The sequence below is a fragment of the Microcaecilia unicolor genome, chromosome 3 (assembly GCF_901765095.1).
Source record: "Microcaecilia unicolor chromosome 3, aMicUni1.1, whole genome shotgun sequence".
Classification (NCBI taxonomy): Eukaryota; Metazoa; Chordata; class Amphibia; order Gymnophiona; family Siphonopidae; genus Microcaecilia; species Microcaecilia unicolor.
In genome coordinates this window covers 87763134-87780349 of record NC_044033.1, presented here as the reverse complement: position 1 = coordinate 87780349, position 17216 = coordinate 87763134, and the positions used below count along the sequence as shown (strand labels likewise).

Here is a 17216-nt window from a genome sequence, read left to right as displayed (position 1 = left end):
GAGAGAATAAATGTTTTCAAGACTAGCAGGTCGATACTCAAGCAATTTAACTAGCCAGAAACCAGTTAAATTGCCTGTTCGGGGCTTAGCAGTCATTTTCAGTGGCACTTAACCGGTTAGCACCGATTGCAAAACCAACTATTTTGAGGGCGTTCCAGGGACAGAGTCAGCACTTAACCGGCCAGGTTAACTACATAAATATGGCCACATAAAAGTCAGTTCTACCTTTATGCGGTAACCCATAGCTGGTTAAGTGCTGAATATTGCACTTAACCAGCTATGTGTTAACTGGCTCTGCAAACCTGGAAATTCAACGTCAAAGCCCAGCCATGGCCCAGCATTGAATTTCCAAGCATAACTCCAGCAGTAGTCAACAAAATGCTGAGCATCACCAGCTGCGCATTGACACCTAGAAATTTAACAATAAATTATTGGATAGCTTGGTAGAGATAAAGCAATGTTATGTGCACTTGTCAAAACAGGGAAAAGTAGAGGCTGATCAAAGGACGAATCCAACACTTGAAATACTTTATTGATGCAGATATTAAAGGACCCGGCATGATCCGTGTTTCGGTGTATCACACCGCCTACATCAGGGGTCAAGTGAATAATTCATCCGAAGGAACATATACTCAAATACTGCAAATGTCAAACATAAGTGCTGTGATTCAGTCGGGCTGATCAACAGACACACGCAAATTGAGCCGACACTGACAAGCTCTATGGGGTCTTTTTTCTCTGTACAGGTACAGACCCCATAGAGCTTGTCAGTGTCGGCTCAATTTGCACGTGTCTGTTGATCAGCCCGACTGAATCACAGCACTTATGTTTGACATTTGCAGTATTTGAGTATATGTTCCTTTGAATGAATTATTCACGACCCCTGATATAGGCGGTGTGATACGCCGAAACAGGGACCATGCTGGGTCCTTTAATATCTGCATCTATAAAGTATCTACTATAATAAAACTCACCCTCAATGTTCTGAAGACAACGTTCTGAAGTCAATCAGTCACTCACTGAAGGGTTCATGGATTCATGGTGGTGAAGCCAGAACACTGACCATGTCTCTCTGCCCCGCCCTCGCATGACGGACCAATCAGAAAAAACACCCTCAACATTCTGAAACACAAAGGACCATCACAACACCGTTCCCAGGCAACACTAGGCAACGTAAGACGGACCAATCAGAGGAAACTACATGACAATAAGGGAGGAGCATTCCCCAGCAGAATGGCTCATTATCTGTGCAGCACGGAGAGCACAGAACCACCGCTGGAACGAGAGAAGAATATTCCTGCTGTGGGTATGTGCAAAAATAGACCGGGGGAGGGGGGGGAAATTTTTAAATGCCTAATGCCAGTACTGAAGAGTGCCAGAGGGCCTATAGCTCAGACTATATTTGGGATCGCTTGACATGGAGTCAGAGGAGCCGGAAAACAACGTGCCCGTCACCATCAGGGACGTGGGCGAACAGGACAAGCTGCGGCCCAGCTGGAAGGATTACCCGCGACCCAGCCAGCAGCAAACAGCGACCAAGGAAAGGGGAGTAGTACTCCTTCCCTGCCTAGGAATCGCTGGAGACTGGCTGCCAAACTAACGAAACAACCGCACACCGACGCACCACCTCCATCATTCGAAAGGCATCCACTCTTTCTTCAACAGAAATGCAAACTAATAATACAAAACAAACAAAGAATACATGGTTTCTCAGGTGGCTGCAGGTAACTCCCCACCCCCTTCCTCTTCCCCTTTTGTCGAAGCGGCCAAGGACGTGCCCAACCATCCCCAGCCTCAGGCAAGCTGTCTCCCACCTCGGGGATTCCCCGAGCACCCGGAAAAAGACGGCGCTGATTCCTGCAGCGCATAAATGTTCCAGCATTCCCCTGCAGCCGGCCTGAAATGGACTAAACATACCGGATCCCCCCCCCCCCGACGGCCCGAGACCGTGCTCTTCTCCCTTCCGCCAACTTAAAACAACCATCCCCGTCCTCAGGCAAGCCGTCACCCACCTCCAGGATGCCCAGAACCCCAGCCCAATGGAAAAAGATGGCGCTGCTTCCAACAGCACATTTCTCTTCCAGCATTCCCCTACAGCAGCCCTGAAACGGCGAAAAAAAATACCGACAAACAAAGAACGTGCTCCTCTACCTTCCGCCCATCTAAAACAACACTGCTGCCTCAGCACAACACAAAAAAAAAAAAACATGGAAAAAAAAAACAACACTCAACAAAGGCTGACCCCCCCCCCTACAACCACATTTACATTTCACCAACAGAAAGACCCCCCTCCACAAACCTCCTTGACAGACAAAACCACACACACACAATACAACAGAAACACACCCTCAAAGCCACACACCAATCCAACCCACTTTGCCAGCACAGCACAGCACATCCCCCAACCCCCAAGCAAAAAACAAAACAAAACAAAAAAAGACACACATCAACAACCTGCACACACACCGCACCCTCACACACACTCACACACACACAAAATAACTCTGTGACACATACACACAAACAAAACAAAAAACACATGCTAGCGCCCGTTTCATTGGTTTCGGAAACGGGCCTTTTTTACTAGTTTCTTCATAACAGCCCAAGTGTTGGATTCATCCTTTGATCAGCCTCTACTTTTCCCTGTTTGGTCTTTTTTTGTGTAGAATTTTTTCCTGTATGTGCACTTGTCATACACTATCTATAATGTATCCTACCTAGGTATGTTATTTAACTTATTTAATGTCAGTTTCTTATTTCAATATCTGGGATATCCAATCACTGCGTGGTACTAGCCATGAAATTAAAAACAAAAAACTCTTTGTGTACATAAGAGGGGTGAGGTGAGGTTATGAAGCATTAAGCCACTCTAAGAGCGTGTAACGTCACCAACTTGGCCATGAGATTTTCTAGGCAGGTGATTTACACTAGCATCGAACAATTAAGTATAACCTGTCTGTATGGCAAATTACAAGCAGGTATTAATCAGAATTACCACCTAAATCCCAACACGATATACTCCAGAAACTCACATGTAATCAGCTCTCGGGTGGACGATGCAGGAACCTTTCTGCGCCTGGATGCACACAACAGCCTGTGAAGCGAGGCAGAGGGGAGAAAAAACATTAGTTATGATTAACTCTGAAACCTGAAGTGCACACATGCAGAGCATAGTCACTGTCAACAGCAGAGGTGGTATAGAAATCCAGGAATTCCTACCTACTATGCCTCATCATAACCACTTCACTACACAATCCACCTTCTTTATTTTTAATTATGGCTGCTAAAAGTATAGGGAAGCAACTGAGCCAGCGAGATATGGAGAAGAAAGGTCAGTGACTAACAGAATCCATTTCAGGTAGTTATTCCTTTGTAATTGAAGTTTTCACTGTAATTCTGAATGTTTTCTAATGAGCTCAGTTGCTTTGTCACAGTGGCGACACAGGCGCCCTGCTGGTCCCTTTGTTAAAATGATTACATCTCCCCACACAGCTAGCAGGTACAATATCAGTAATCCTGTTTTCTTCAATACTGCAGGGCAGATGCAATAAAGTGTGCTAGGCTTGTGCACAGCTTAGGTCAGCTTTAGCTCACAATTTTGTGAGCACACAATGTAAAAAGGAGTTTTGCGCATGAGCTGTGCACAAAGCCTCCAGAAGACATGAGTGCAAAGCATATTTTAATCCCATGGCAAGACAGCAGTTATTCAGAGCAGATGCAGAGGAGCACACAGAAGACCCAAAACCTAACCATAAGGTTTTCAACGCAAGTCCTGAGGAGGAGAAAAGGGTTAGCTCATTCTTCTGCAGTCAGTGCAAATACTGGATACTGTCCCCCTCATTCTATAAACATGCATGCCCAATGTGACGCTTAGCATGCAAAGTTGTGTGCCCAAGTTACAGAATAAAGCAAAGATACTTACTTGCAGCAGGTATTCTCTGAGGACAGCAGGCCATTCATTCTCACATGTGGGCGAGGTCATCCACGTCACCCCGTGCGGAGCTTGAAAAAAGCTAATACAGCTTTAAGACCGTGCACTGCATCCCCACCGCACATGCGCAAGTGCCTTCCTGCCCGCAGCATGAATGCGGGACCAGCAGTACAATAATATTGCATAGAAAAATCTCCAAAGGGAGGTGGGAGGGTATGTGACAATGAATGACCTGCTATCTTCGGAGAATAACTACTACAGGTAGTATCTTCACTTTCTCCAAGGACAAGCTGGCCATATTCTCATATGTGGAAATCTAATCCTGGGCCTTGGAGAAATGGGCTGGAGGCAGAAGGCTCAAAGAGAGGCTGGGATCTGACAAGGGGGCAGTGGGAGAAGGGAACTGGGGCTGGGGCACTGAGAAGGAAAGATACTGTGGGAAGGGGGAACAAGGACATATGCAGGGGAAGGTGAAGATAGAGAAGCAGAGAGATGGATGCTGGGGTTAAGATGGAGTAACTGCAGGGTAAATGAATACTGGAGGTGGTGATAGATGGGCAGGTAGCAAGGAGTGGGATAAGGAAGTAACATAGTAACATAGTAGATGACGGCAGAAAAAGACCTGCACGGTCCATCCAGTCTGCCCAACAAGACAACTCATATGTGCTACTTTTTGTGTATACCCTACTTTGATTTGTACCTGTGCTCTTCAGGGCACAGACCGTATAAGTCTGCCCAGCACTATCCCCGCCTCCCAACCACCGGCTCTGACACAGACCGTATAAATCTACCCAGCACTATCCCCGCCTCCCAATCTCAACTAAGCTCCTGAGGATCCATTCCTTCTGCACAGGATTCCTTTATGCTTATCCCACGCATGTTTGAATTCCGTTACCGTTTTCATTTCCACCACCTCCCGCGGGAGGGCATTCCAAGCATCCACTACTCTCTCCGTGAAAACATACTTCCTGACATTTTTCTTTAGTCTGCCCCCTTTCAATCTCATTTCATGTCCTCTCATTCTACTGCCTTCGCATCTCCTGAAAAGGTTCGTTTGCGGATTAATACCTTTCAAATATTTGAACGTCTGTATCATATCACCCCTGTTTCTCCTTTCCTCCAGAGTATACATGTTTAGTTCAGCAAGTCTCTCCTCATACGGCTTAGGAGAAGAGGCAGGGGAATGGATACTGAGAAAAGGAGGAAAAACAGGGCTATGAAGAAGGTGAGATTAGGTGGAAATGAGGGGTGGAAGAGGGAATGAGAGCCTGGATAAAGGAGTAAGACAAGAAAGGGACTGGAGATGGAGAGGGGATGAGTGACAGAGAAGTAGATGGGACTGGTGAGGGCATGAGAGGCAAAGAGGGCACGAGGCTGAGGACGTGATGAGTACAGAGAGTGGAAATGGGGAACTAGAAAATTGAGGAAAGACGGGAATAAGAGGCTATGGAGGGAATAAGAGAGGTGGAAATGGGGACTAAGTAAGTGTAGGAAGTGGACAGCTGATAAGGAGATAAAAAGGTAAAAAGAGATAAGCTGAGGATTGGGAGCAGAGGAGGAGGAATGAAATCTAGCTACAGGTAGATAAAGGTAAAATTAGTTCTTACCTGATAATTTTCTTTCTATTAGTCCCAACAGATCAATCCAGAGACTTGTGGGTTATGTACCTCTGCCAACAGGTGGAGATAGAGAGAACTTCTAAGGTTCACTACATGTGGTCATGTGCAGCCACCTCCACCTCAGTACTGTCACTACCCAAGCAGCATCAAAGAGGAAAAAATTCACAATCCCAAAGATCCCCTGCCTCCAGTCACTCAGGTAAACCCTGCCACTGCAGGAGGAAAAGACATGCAGCTCATAATAAGGTGACCAATTCATGCGGGTCTGGCCAACACAACTATTAATTCTTCGAACAGACGAACTGTAACTATGCAACTGTAAAAGACCAGAAGAAACTTCCGAACAAGATTACAGGGTGGGCCTCTGATTGATCTGTTGGGACTAATGGAAAGAAAATTATCAGGTAAGAACTAATTTTACCTTCCATTGCGTCCCACAGATCAATCCAGAGATTTGTGGGATGTATCAAAGCAGTCCTCACACAGGGCAGAATACTGACACCCCAGCCAGGAGCACGGAAGCACCAAATGCGGCATTCCCGTGCGCTGCTACATCCAGGCGATAATGCTTCACAAAAGTATGCACCAAAGACCAAGTCATAGATCGGCACATCTCCTCCAAGGAGACCAAGCAAGACTCAGCAGCGGAAGTTGCCTGTGCCCTGGTGGAATGCACTGTTATTCATAATGGCGGAGTCTTTCCAGACGACAAGTATGCCGAAGAGATCGCCTCCCACAGCCAGCGGGCCACAAAGAGGATGAAAAGAAGGTCTGAACATGGAAGTCATTCGTCACTTCTAAGTAAAAGATAAGAATATGCCTGACATCTAGGCACCGCAATACCTGGTATTCATTGGGATAGTCATCTCAGTAAAAGGCTGGAAGAAAAAGCTGCTGATTTATGTGAAAATAGGAGATCACCTTTGGCAAGAAAGAGGGAACTGTCTGAACCAAAACAGAGAAAAGGGTCTCTACAGGACAAAGCCTGAAGTTCTGAGACCCACCGCGCCGAATTGACGGCCACTAGAAACACCACCTTCAGTGTAAGATCCTTTAAGGATAGGCGATCCAAAGGTTCAAAAGGAGGGCGCTGAAGCACACGCAAGACCAGGTTGAGACTGCGGCTCCTCACTACCTCTCCACCCTCATCTCCCCCTATATTCCCGCCCGTAACCTCCGCTCAAAGGACAAAGCCCTTCTCTCAGTACCCTTCTCCACCACTGCCAACTCCAGGCTCCGCTCATTCTGCCTTGCCTCACCCTATGCCTGGAACAATCTTCCTTTACCCATACGCCATGCCCCCTCCCTACCCATCTTCAAATCTCTGCTTAAAACTCACCTCTTCAATGCTGCCTTCGGCGCCTAACCGCTTGAGAAATATAGAATGCCCCAATCTATCCACCCTATCAGATTAACTGTTCACTTGTCCTCTAGATTGTACACTTGTCTTTAGATTGTTCTCTTGTCTTTTAGATTGTAAGCTCTTTGAGCAGGGACTGTCCTTCTATGTTTAAATTGTACAGCGCTGCGTAACCCTAGTAGCACTTTAGAAATGTTAGTAGCAGTAGTAGTAGGAAGACGTGGAGGGTGCAAATGGTTGACTCCCCGAAGAAATCGTACAACATCTGGATGGGACGCCAAAGAGGACCCCTGATGGCAGCCCCGAAAACAGGCCAAAGCCGCCACCTGAACTTTCAAACAGCTCAAGGATAGAGACTTATCGAGTCTGTCCTGCAAAAAGGCAAGGATGGCCAACACCAACGCCGAAGATGCCGATAGACCCGCTGCCGAGGACCAGGACTTAAACGTTCACCAAATGAGGGCTTAAGCTGTTGAAGTAGAGTGCTTCTGCACCTGCAGCATGATGGTAATCACCCACTCCAGGTAGCCCTTCTTCCTCAATCTTGACCTCTCAAGAGACAAGCTGTAAAACCAAAAGGGGAGAGATCCTCCATAGCTATCAGCCACTGCCACAGCAGGCCGCACTGGCCCAACAGCCGCAGAGGGCTATCAATTTGCAGATGGATCAAGTCCGTGTACCAGAGATGCCTGGGCCAATCCGGGGCCACCAGAATCACCCTCCCCGGATGTCTGGCAATGTGTCCCACAATTCTGCCCACCATGGGCCATGGGGAAAACACATACAGAAGGAGCAACGGGGGCCACGGCTGGAGCAAAGCATTGATGCCCTGCAACCCCGGATCCCTGCCCCTGCTGAAGAAGCAGGGTACCTTCGCATTGCTTCCCCGGGCCATCAGATCGAGAGTGAGTTCCCCCAGCACTCCGTGACAAGCGCAAATGCCTGGTTCGAAAGTTCATGGCAACTGAGAAAGTCCGCCTCGAAGTTCAAGGACCCCACAATGTGTGCCGCTGAAAGGAGTCATAGGTGCCTTTACAACCATAGGCAAAGCAGCAAAACTTCCTTCGCTAGCGAGGATCTCCTAGCACCCCCGTTTGTTGACATACAACATCGCTGTCACGTTGTCTGAAAGCACTCGTACCGGTCGTCCCTGAATTAATGGCCAAAATTCTGTGAGCGCCAGGTGAATCACCTATAGTACCAGTTGGTTAATAGACCACAAGGCCTCCACCGGGAACCAAAGCCCCTAAGCCGTAGCGCTCAGGCATTGTGCCCCCAGCCCGACAGGCTGGCATCTGTAGTAACTACCACCCAATCCAGGATGACAAGGGGCATCCCCAAGCGGAGACTCACCGGATGCAACCACCACCGATTGGCTAACCTCGCATGAGGTGCCCAAGAGATGCGGGCCAAATAGTCTTCCGAAAGGGGCAACCAGCAGCTGAGAAGAGAAAGCTGGAGAGCTCTCATATGACTCCTGGCCCGTGGAACCACATCCAACATGGAAGCCATGGAGCCCAAGACTTGCAGATAGCCCCAAGCTCTGGGGGCCGACATCCATAGTAGCCCTTCCACTTGTGTCTGGATCGTTATCCGCCGTGCCTCCTAGAGAGATATCGTGCCTGCCCGAGTGTCAAACAGCACCCCCAAGTACTCCAGAGACTGCGAGGTAACCAATCTGCTCTTGGGAAGATTGACAATCCATCCCAGAGACCTCAGAAGACTGACCACTTGTCTGCACACTTTCTGGGTAGGACAATGCCCAAATCAGCCAGTTGTCTAAGCATGGGTGTACCTGCACTCCTTCCTTCCAGAGGAAGGCCACGACCATCACCATCACCTTGGAAAAGGTTCTGAGAACCGTCACCAGTCCAAAAGGCACGGCTCAAAACTGAAAGTGTTGAACCAGCACTGCAAAGCGAAAGAAGCGCTGGTGAGGAGGCCATATGGGAATGTGCAAATAGGCCTCCTTGAGGTTACATAGTAACATAGTAGATGAGGGCAGAAAAAGACCTGCACGGTCCATCCAGTCTGCCCAACAAGATAAATTCATATGTGCTACTTTTTATTTGTACCTGTCCTCTTCAGGGCACAGACCATATAAGTCTGGCCAGCACTATCCCCGCCTCCCAACCACCAGCCCCGCCTCCCACCACCAGCTCTGGCACAGACCGTATAAGTCTGCCCAGCACTATCCCCGCATCTCAACCACCAGCCCCGCCTCCGGCACAGACTGTATAAGTCTGCCCAGCACTATCCCCGCCTCCCACCACCGGCTCTGCCACCTAAACTCGGCTAAGTTCCCAAGGATACATTCCTTCTGAACAGGATTCCTTTATGTTTATCCCACGCATGTTTTAATTCTGTTACCGTTTTCATCTCCACCACCTCCCACGGGAGGGCATTCCAAGTATCCACCACTCTCTCCGTGAAAAAGTACTTCCTGACATTTTTCCTGAGTCTGCCCCCCTTCAATCTCATTTCATGTCCTCTCGTTCTACCGCCTTCGCATCTCCGGAAAAGATTCATTTGCGGATTAATACCTTTCAAATATCTGAACGTCTGTATCATATCACCCCTGTTTCTCCTTTCCTCCAGAGTATACATGTTCAGGTCCGCAAGTCTCCCCTCATACGTCTTGTAACGCAAATCCCATACCATTCTCGTAGCTTTCCTTTGCACCGCTTCAATTCTTTTTACATCGGCTTCCAAAACTGAACACAATACTCCAGGTGGGGCCTCACCAATGATTTGTACAGGGGCATCAACACCTCCTTTCTTCTGCTAGTCAAACCTCTCTCTATACAGCCTAGCAACCTTCTCGCTACGGCCACCGCCTTGTCACAATGTTTCTTCGCCTTCAGATCCTCAGATACTATCACCCCAAGATCCCTCTCCCCATCCGTACCTATCAGACTCTCACCACTTAACACACACGTCTCCCGTGGATTTCTCTTCCCTAAGTGCATCACTTTGCATTTCTTGGCATTGAATTTTAATTAAATATAAACTAATAACCCTTTCTACTGTATATCATGTATAGTGTATCCTTCTAAATAGCACTACCTCTCTAACCAATACTTTTTTATGTCTTTTTTTTTTGCATTCAAATAATGCTCAGTGACTGGAAAAACATTTCTCGACTGACTGGCAGTCGTACATTATGTTTTCCTTTTAGTACATCATTGTACTCCACCTCCTACCTATCCTGTATGGTGTCTTACTTCTAGTGTAATGATAATACCTTCTTTTATATGTTATTCACATATTCCCAAGTTCATAAAGCCACTTATCTTAATATTTGACAGGTTGTTCCAACTCTCTAGAAATGTTCCCAGTCACTTTAAATTGTGCAGTGATATCACTGCACAATTTAAAGTGACTGGGAACATTTCTAGAGAGTTGGAACAACCTGTCAAATATTAAGATAAGTGGCTTTGAGGCATATTTTCAAAGCACTTAGACTTCCAAAGTTCCATAGGTTTCTATGGAACTTTGGAAGGCTAAATGCTTTGAAAATATGCCTCTTTATGAACTTGGGAATATGTGAATAACATATAAAAGAAGGTATTATCATTACACTAGAAGTAAGACATCATACAGGATAGGTAGGAGGTGGAGTACAATGATGTACTAAAAGGAAAACATAATGTACGACTGCCAGTCAGTCTAGAAATGTTTTTCCAGTCACTGAGCACTATTTGAATGCAAGAAAAAAGACATAAAAAAAGTAGTGGTTGGAGAGGTAGTGCTATTTAGAAAGATACACTATACATGATATACAGTAGAAAGGGTTATTAGTTTATATTTGGTAAATAATAAAAACCCTGAAGGGATAATTATACCCCAGAAGTGAAGACTATTGAATTTTAATTGCCAAACCTTAGACCATTCTTCAAGCTTCCGCAGATCCTTTTTCATGTTTTCCACTCCCTCCCGGGTGTCCACTCTGTTACAGATCTTAGTATCGTCTGCAAATAGGCAAACTTTACCTTCTAACCCTTCGGCAAGGTCACTCACAAATATATTGAACAGAATCGGCCCCAGCACCGATCCTTGAGGCACTCCACTACTCACCTTTCCCTCCTCCGAGCGAATTCCATTAACCACCACCTTCTGGCATCTGTCCGTCAACCAGTTCCTAATCCAGTTCACCACTTCGGGTCCTATCTTCAGCCCATCCAGTTTATTTAAGAGCATCCTGTGGGGAACCGTGTCAAAAGCTTTGCTGAAATCTAAGTAGATTACGTCTATAGCTCGTTCCTGATTGAGGTTGAGAGAGATCAGTTACTCCCCCAGCTGCACCACTGCAAAGACCGAACGCAGGGTTTCCCTCTGAAAATGCCTGATTCACAGTGCTTTGTTCACACCCTTTTTGGGCACCACAAAGTAAATAGAGTAGCAACCGAGTCCGAGCTCTGATAGTGGCACAGGCGACATTACCCCGAGACTAAGGTCGCCAGAGTCTCTTGAACTGCCACCACTTTGGCCGCAGCTCCGCATGAAGATTCTACAAACAAGTCTGCCAGAGGCCTGGAAAATTCAAGTTTCTAACCATCCCGGATAACCTCCAAAACTCATTTGTTTGAAGTAACCCTGGTCCATTCCTCCAGAAAACGGGGACAGCCGTCTCCCTATTAACAGTGGAGGATGGACTAGGGCCCCTTCACTGAGTCTTGGCAGCCTGTGCTGGACGAGCGGAAGGTCCACCCACACGGCGCTCTCCCCGAAAGGGCTGCTGTTTCTGTTGGAAACAAGGCTTTGGAAAGGAACAAAAACATCCCAGCTGATACCACCTCGCCTCCCTGAAATGAGTAAGGGAGGCCCTGGAGCAGAAACCAGCTTTAGGCTTATCCTCTGGAAGACGTCTCCCTTTAGAGTCCCCCAGTTACTTCACAATTTTCTCCATATCATCTCCAAAAAGCAACATACCCCTGAAGGGCAATCGCACCAGGTGAGATTTGGAAGCCGTGTCCACAGCCCAATGCCTCAGCCACAGCCAGCAATGAGCTGTTGTCACCAAAAAAACCTCCTTTGCCAGAGTCCAGAGAAGATCATGCAGGAGATCCGCCAAATAAGCAAGCCCAGCCTCCAGGGAGGGTAAGGAACTAACCAGGTCGTCTGGAGACGACGCTTTCTGTACCCGAGAGAAGGCACGCTTGGGCTGCATATGACCCAACTGTAGGCACAATGCTGCTATCTCAAAGGACAGTTTCAGGGAAGCCTCTAACTTCTGATCCTGAGGATCCTTCAGAGCCGTGCCACCCTCCACCGGCAAAGTGGTCTTTTTTGTGACCACCGTATTAAGGAATCAACTGTAGGCACCCGCAAAGATTCCAACTCTTCTGACGGCAGCGGATAAAGGCAAGACATAGCCCTTGCTACCCGCAACCTGACATCCAGTTCCTGCCTTATCCTGCAAGTCCTGCCGGCCACCCGCACTCCGGAGCTCAACTCCGGAGGAACGGTGGCCAAGCGCAGGTGAAGCTGTTCATGTTCTGCCTGTTCTAGTTGCCTGCCTCAGTACTATTCCAGTCCAGAGTTCCAGTCCTGCTCTTCTGTGTATCCAGTTCCAGGGTGGTGTTGCCTGCCGCTGCCGCTCCTCGAATTCCGGTTCTGCCTCAAGGACCCGACACCTCCTTAGTCTTTCTTCATAGGGAAGTCGTCCCATCCCCGCTATCATTTTAGTCGCCCTTCTCTGCACCTTTTCCAATTCTACTATATCTTTCTTGAGATGCGGCGACCAGAAATGAACACAATACTCAAGGTGCGGTCGCACCATGGAGCGATACAACGGCATTATAACATCCTCACACCTGTTTTCCATACCTTTCCTAATAATACCCAACATTCTATTCACTTTCCTAGCTGCAGCAGCACACTGAGCAGAAGGTTTCAGTGTATTATCGACTACGACACCCAGATCCCTTTCTTGGTCCGTAACTCCTAACGTGGAACCTTGCATGACGTAGCTATAATTTGGGTTATTTTTTCCTACATGCATCACCTTGCACTTGCTCACATTAAATGTCATCTGCCATTAAGCCGCCCAGTCTCCCAGTCTCATAAGGTCCTCTTGTAATTTTTCACAATCCTGTCGCGATTTAACAACTTTGAATAACTTTGTGTCATCAGCAAATTTAATTACCTCGCTAGTTACTTCCATCTCTTTATCATTTATAAATATATTAAAAAGCAGCGGTCCTAGCACAGACCCCTGAGGAACCCACTAACTACCCTTCTCCATTGTGAATACTGCCCATTTAACCCCACTCTCTGTTTCCTATCCTTCAACCAGTTTTTAATCCACAATAGGACATTTCCTCCTATCCCATGACCCTCCAATTTCCTCTGTAGCCTTTCATGAGGTACCTTGTCCTCTGTGCTTGGACCACTGCTTTTTGTCTTATTCAAGACAAAACCATGAGGATCATAGTTACTTGGACTTTTCTGAGATCTGTTAAGGTTATGGCCACTAGAGGTATCAGAAGAATAAAAATACAGAAGTCAAGAGGTCACGTGATGCAAGCTGTGTTTTAGCACTGCTCCGGGGTCCCTGCTCAGTTTTCCGCAACAAAAGAACCTCAAGTTGTATGTGAGGAGTGCATGGAACAATATGTGCTACCAATGCTGGCTATGAATTCGAAAAGAGGTGTAAAATCGGAGAAAGAAAAGCCGCACTGCGCGGAGACAAAGATGGCGGAGGGGCCTTTGCGGATGGATTCGGAGTTCTCAGAGAAAGAACTTGCTCAGATCACTGTGGCGGTGGGAGCAGCATTTGAACCCCAATTTGACTTATTGGCCGGTCAATTCAGTAAACTGGAAACTCTGTTGACAGAAACAATGAAGCAGACTATGGAGATGGAGAAAAGAGTCTCGGAGTTGAAGACTCGTGGGCGCAATGTAATCCCGAAATTTCACTTTTGAAAAGCAAGCTACAGGAACAGTCTGACAAAACTGAAGATTTAGAAAACAGGTCTCGCCGAAGCAACCTCAGAATAGTGGGACTACCCAAATAATTACCTGACAGAAATTTAGGCTCTCTGCTGGAACAGTGGCTAGCTAAGGAGTTCGCTTTGTCAGATAGCAGCGGCTCGTTCTGTATCGAGAGAGCTCACAGAATCGGGAGATTTCTGGAGGGCAGGCTGAGACCAAGGATGGTGATTAAAATACATAACTATGTGCACAAAACAGAAATCCTGAGCGGCTACAGAGTAAAGCGGGACTCTTTATCATATGAAGGAACATCAATTAAACATTTTCAGGATTACTCCGCCAGTGTGCAAAAAAAGAGACGGCAATTTGGCCCTGTGTGTATGGCTCTTCTGGAGTGGAAGATTCACTTCATGCTTCTTTATCCCGCACTTTTGAAGGTACAAGTGGAGGGAAAGTGAAGTTCTTTTGACTCAGTGACTGCTGCAATGGATTTCATCAATAAAGGTTCGGGAGAGGTAATACAGGCCACCGGAGAGGTGATAATGCTAGCGGTTTCAATAAGTGTAGTGCTGGACTGTCGAGGAGGTTCTTTTGTGTTTATGGACTTTTTTCTGGACACTACTAGAGTTTGGACAAATATGTTATGCTTGTGTGGTTCTGGGATGTGCAAGCTTCTGAGGCTGTGGGAGGGGGAGCGGGGGACCCCAGCATATTGTGTCCTGAACTCTGCCATGGTGGTTAATCAGGCAGGGTCTAAGGGTGCGGACCAGAGGGGAGGGAGGGGAGAGTTTCCACATTTTGAATTGGGTGGTAACAAGAAAGGGAGTAGCGGGTGGAGGGGGGTAGGAGGGAGGGATTCATAGCACTGAGTAATAGTTACTTTGTCTGTCTTAGGTTGAAGGGTAGGGGAATATTCAGGCTCTTGGAAACAGCAAAAAGGGCGCTCCAATCGGAGGTGAAGGTGTGCGGTTGCGGGACTGCAAACTATTTAAACAGGGTGGATTTGAGGGGAAGGCTGGGCTCCCCAGATTCTGTGAGAATGCATGTCTTTTTGTGTAAATTAGTGACCCACACGGGTGATGCCTCAGTGTAAGATTATAACATGGAATGGGGGGGATCACCTCCCCGATTAAGCGTAGAAAGGTTCTGTCCCATTTAAAACGGCATAAGGCAGAAACACGTCTTTCAGAATAGGAGCATAGCAAGCTCAAACAGTCCTGGGTGGGACAGGTTAGTTTCGCCTCTACGGGAGGACGGAAGGGAGGGGTGGAGATTCTATTTCATAAACATTTAGTATACACCTCGGAGGTCCTCTTACAGGATCCGCAGGGAAGGTACCTGTTGGTGCAACTATGGCTACAGGGGCAGAAGGTGTATCTTTTATCAGTGTATGCTCCAAAATTCTTCCCTGGCCTGCTGGACAAGTTATTACCATATCAGGGAAAGGCATTATTGGTATTGGAGGACATGATTTTGTTAATGGACCCGGAGGTGGATAGTTCGGGGCTCCTGGGGGGGGGGGGGGGGGTTCAGGCAAGGTAGGCAGGGGAATGTTGCAATCTTGTTGTACTTCCCTTTCCTTGGTGGATACTTGGAGGTTGTTGCACCCTGGGGAGAAGGATTTCACACACAGATCACAGGCTCATGGCACATTGGTGCGGTTGGATTATATTCTGGCCTCCGCTTCCTTATTCCCGATGGTTACGGAGGCCCAGATGGGGCAAGAAGTGATATCGGATCATGCCCCAGTCTGGACTGACTTGGAGGCCATGGCACACTTTCAGTCTCCTGGGGGTGGAGATTCCCCAGTTACCTGGAGCGGGATAAGGAATTTCAGGGTTATTTGCATGCACGTTGGGGTGCTTATCTCTCATATAACAAGCAACATATGAACGATCCGTAGCTATTCTGGTGCACCGCGAAGGCAGTGCTGCATGGGGATATCATCTCTTACGTGGCCTCGCAACGCAGGAGGGTGGTTAGTGGCATTTTAAATTTAGAACTGCAGCTAAGTAGAGCTAAGCGCATATACATACAGGCCCCATCCAAGTGTAATAAAGACAATTATTTGTCCTTACAGATAACCCTCAATTTCCTGTTACATGAGCAGACAAGCGTCATATTCTGTATCACAAGTATTGTTTTCATCAGTTCGGGAATAGGACGGGAGGTTTTCTTGCCAGGGTGGTTAAGTCTTGGGGAGGGAACCATACCATTCCAGCATTGCGGAACAGTAAGGGACAAATGGTTAATCGCCCTGACTTAATGAAGCTCTTGCAGGAACACTTTCAAAAGCTATATGAAAGGGAACCATCTCCGGAGAGAGGGGAGGTGGAGGCCCTTCTGGCTAGGGTGGAGATGCCTAAGCTGGTGGAGGAGGCAGTGGAGGCCCCCCTCCAGGCGAAGGAGCTCCAGCATTTAATTAAGGGTTTGAAGTCTTTTTCAGCACCGGGGGGGGGGGGGGGGGGGGGGCTGATAGGCTCTTGGGAGAATTCTATAAAATCTTACAGCTGTCCTTAGTAGGACCCTTGATAGACTATTATCACTCTGTTGTCCTGCAGGGAACATTTCCCAAGCACCAGAATACTGCTCTGCTTTCTCTTCTTTTGAAACTGGGTAAGCCATCGAAAATCCCTGAATCATACCGCCCAATTTCATTGCTAAACGTGGATATAAAATTATTGGCACGTGTTTTGGCCACACGGCTAGCGGGTTTCCTTCTGGACTTAGTTTGCCCAGCTCAGGTTGGGTTTGTCCCTAAGCGTCACTCTGTGCTGCACATCAGGAGAACACTTTTGTCTATTGCACATTGTAAAAATAATAACATCACAGCTATGCTGGTTAGGCTTGGATACGGCCAAAGCATTTGATCAAGTTAACTGGGGATACCTATTCCAGGTGCTAAGATGGGTGGGCCTACCTGAATGGTTTATGCAGGCAGTGCGAACACTATATGAGAGTCCGAGTGTGCAGATAGTGGCTAATGGAGGTAAGTCATCGTCGTTTGAGGTACAGCGTAGCACCAGGCACAGCTGTCCTCTATCACTACTTTTGTTTCATCTTTCTTTAGAACCTCTGTTGCGTCTTTTGAACAGAGCGGTGGAGGTCCAGGATGTGACCTTGCATAACCATCCGGTCAAGGTGCTGGCCTATGCGAATGATTTGTTGCTAATCCTGTCTGACCCGCAGACTTTGTTTCCCCCTGCATTGAATATTTTGCATCAGTTCAGCACCCTGTCCGGGTTTACTCTTAATTTACACAAGTCCTGTGCGTTGGCCCTGGATGAGGGGGTGCGGCAATCATGGAAAGGGAAATTTCCATTTAAGTGGGAGGACACAGCCCTGAGGTACCTAGGGAGAATATTACCGA

General features: G+C 47.4%; 1 protein-coding gene across 1 annotated transcript in view; it reads right to left on the bottom strand.

The window, feature by feature from the left end:
• The window catches only part of WDPCP (WD repeat containing planar cell polarity effector), an 846895-nt gene that overhangs the window by 807881 nt on the left and 21798 nt on the right, over window positions 1–17216 (bottom strand). Inside the window, exon 2 of the mRNA XM_030196158.1 lies at window positions 3033–3094. The gene's annotated coding sequence lies outside the window, so the exon portion shown is untranslated. The remainder of the gene's footprint in view (window positions 1–3032; window positions 3095–17216) is intronic.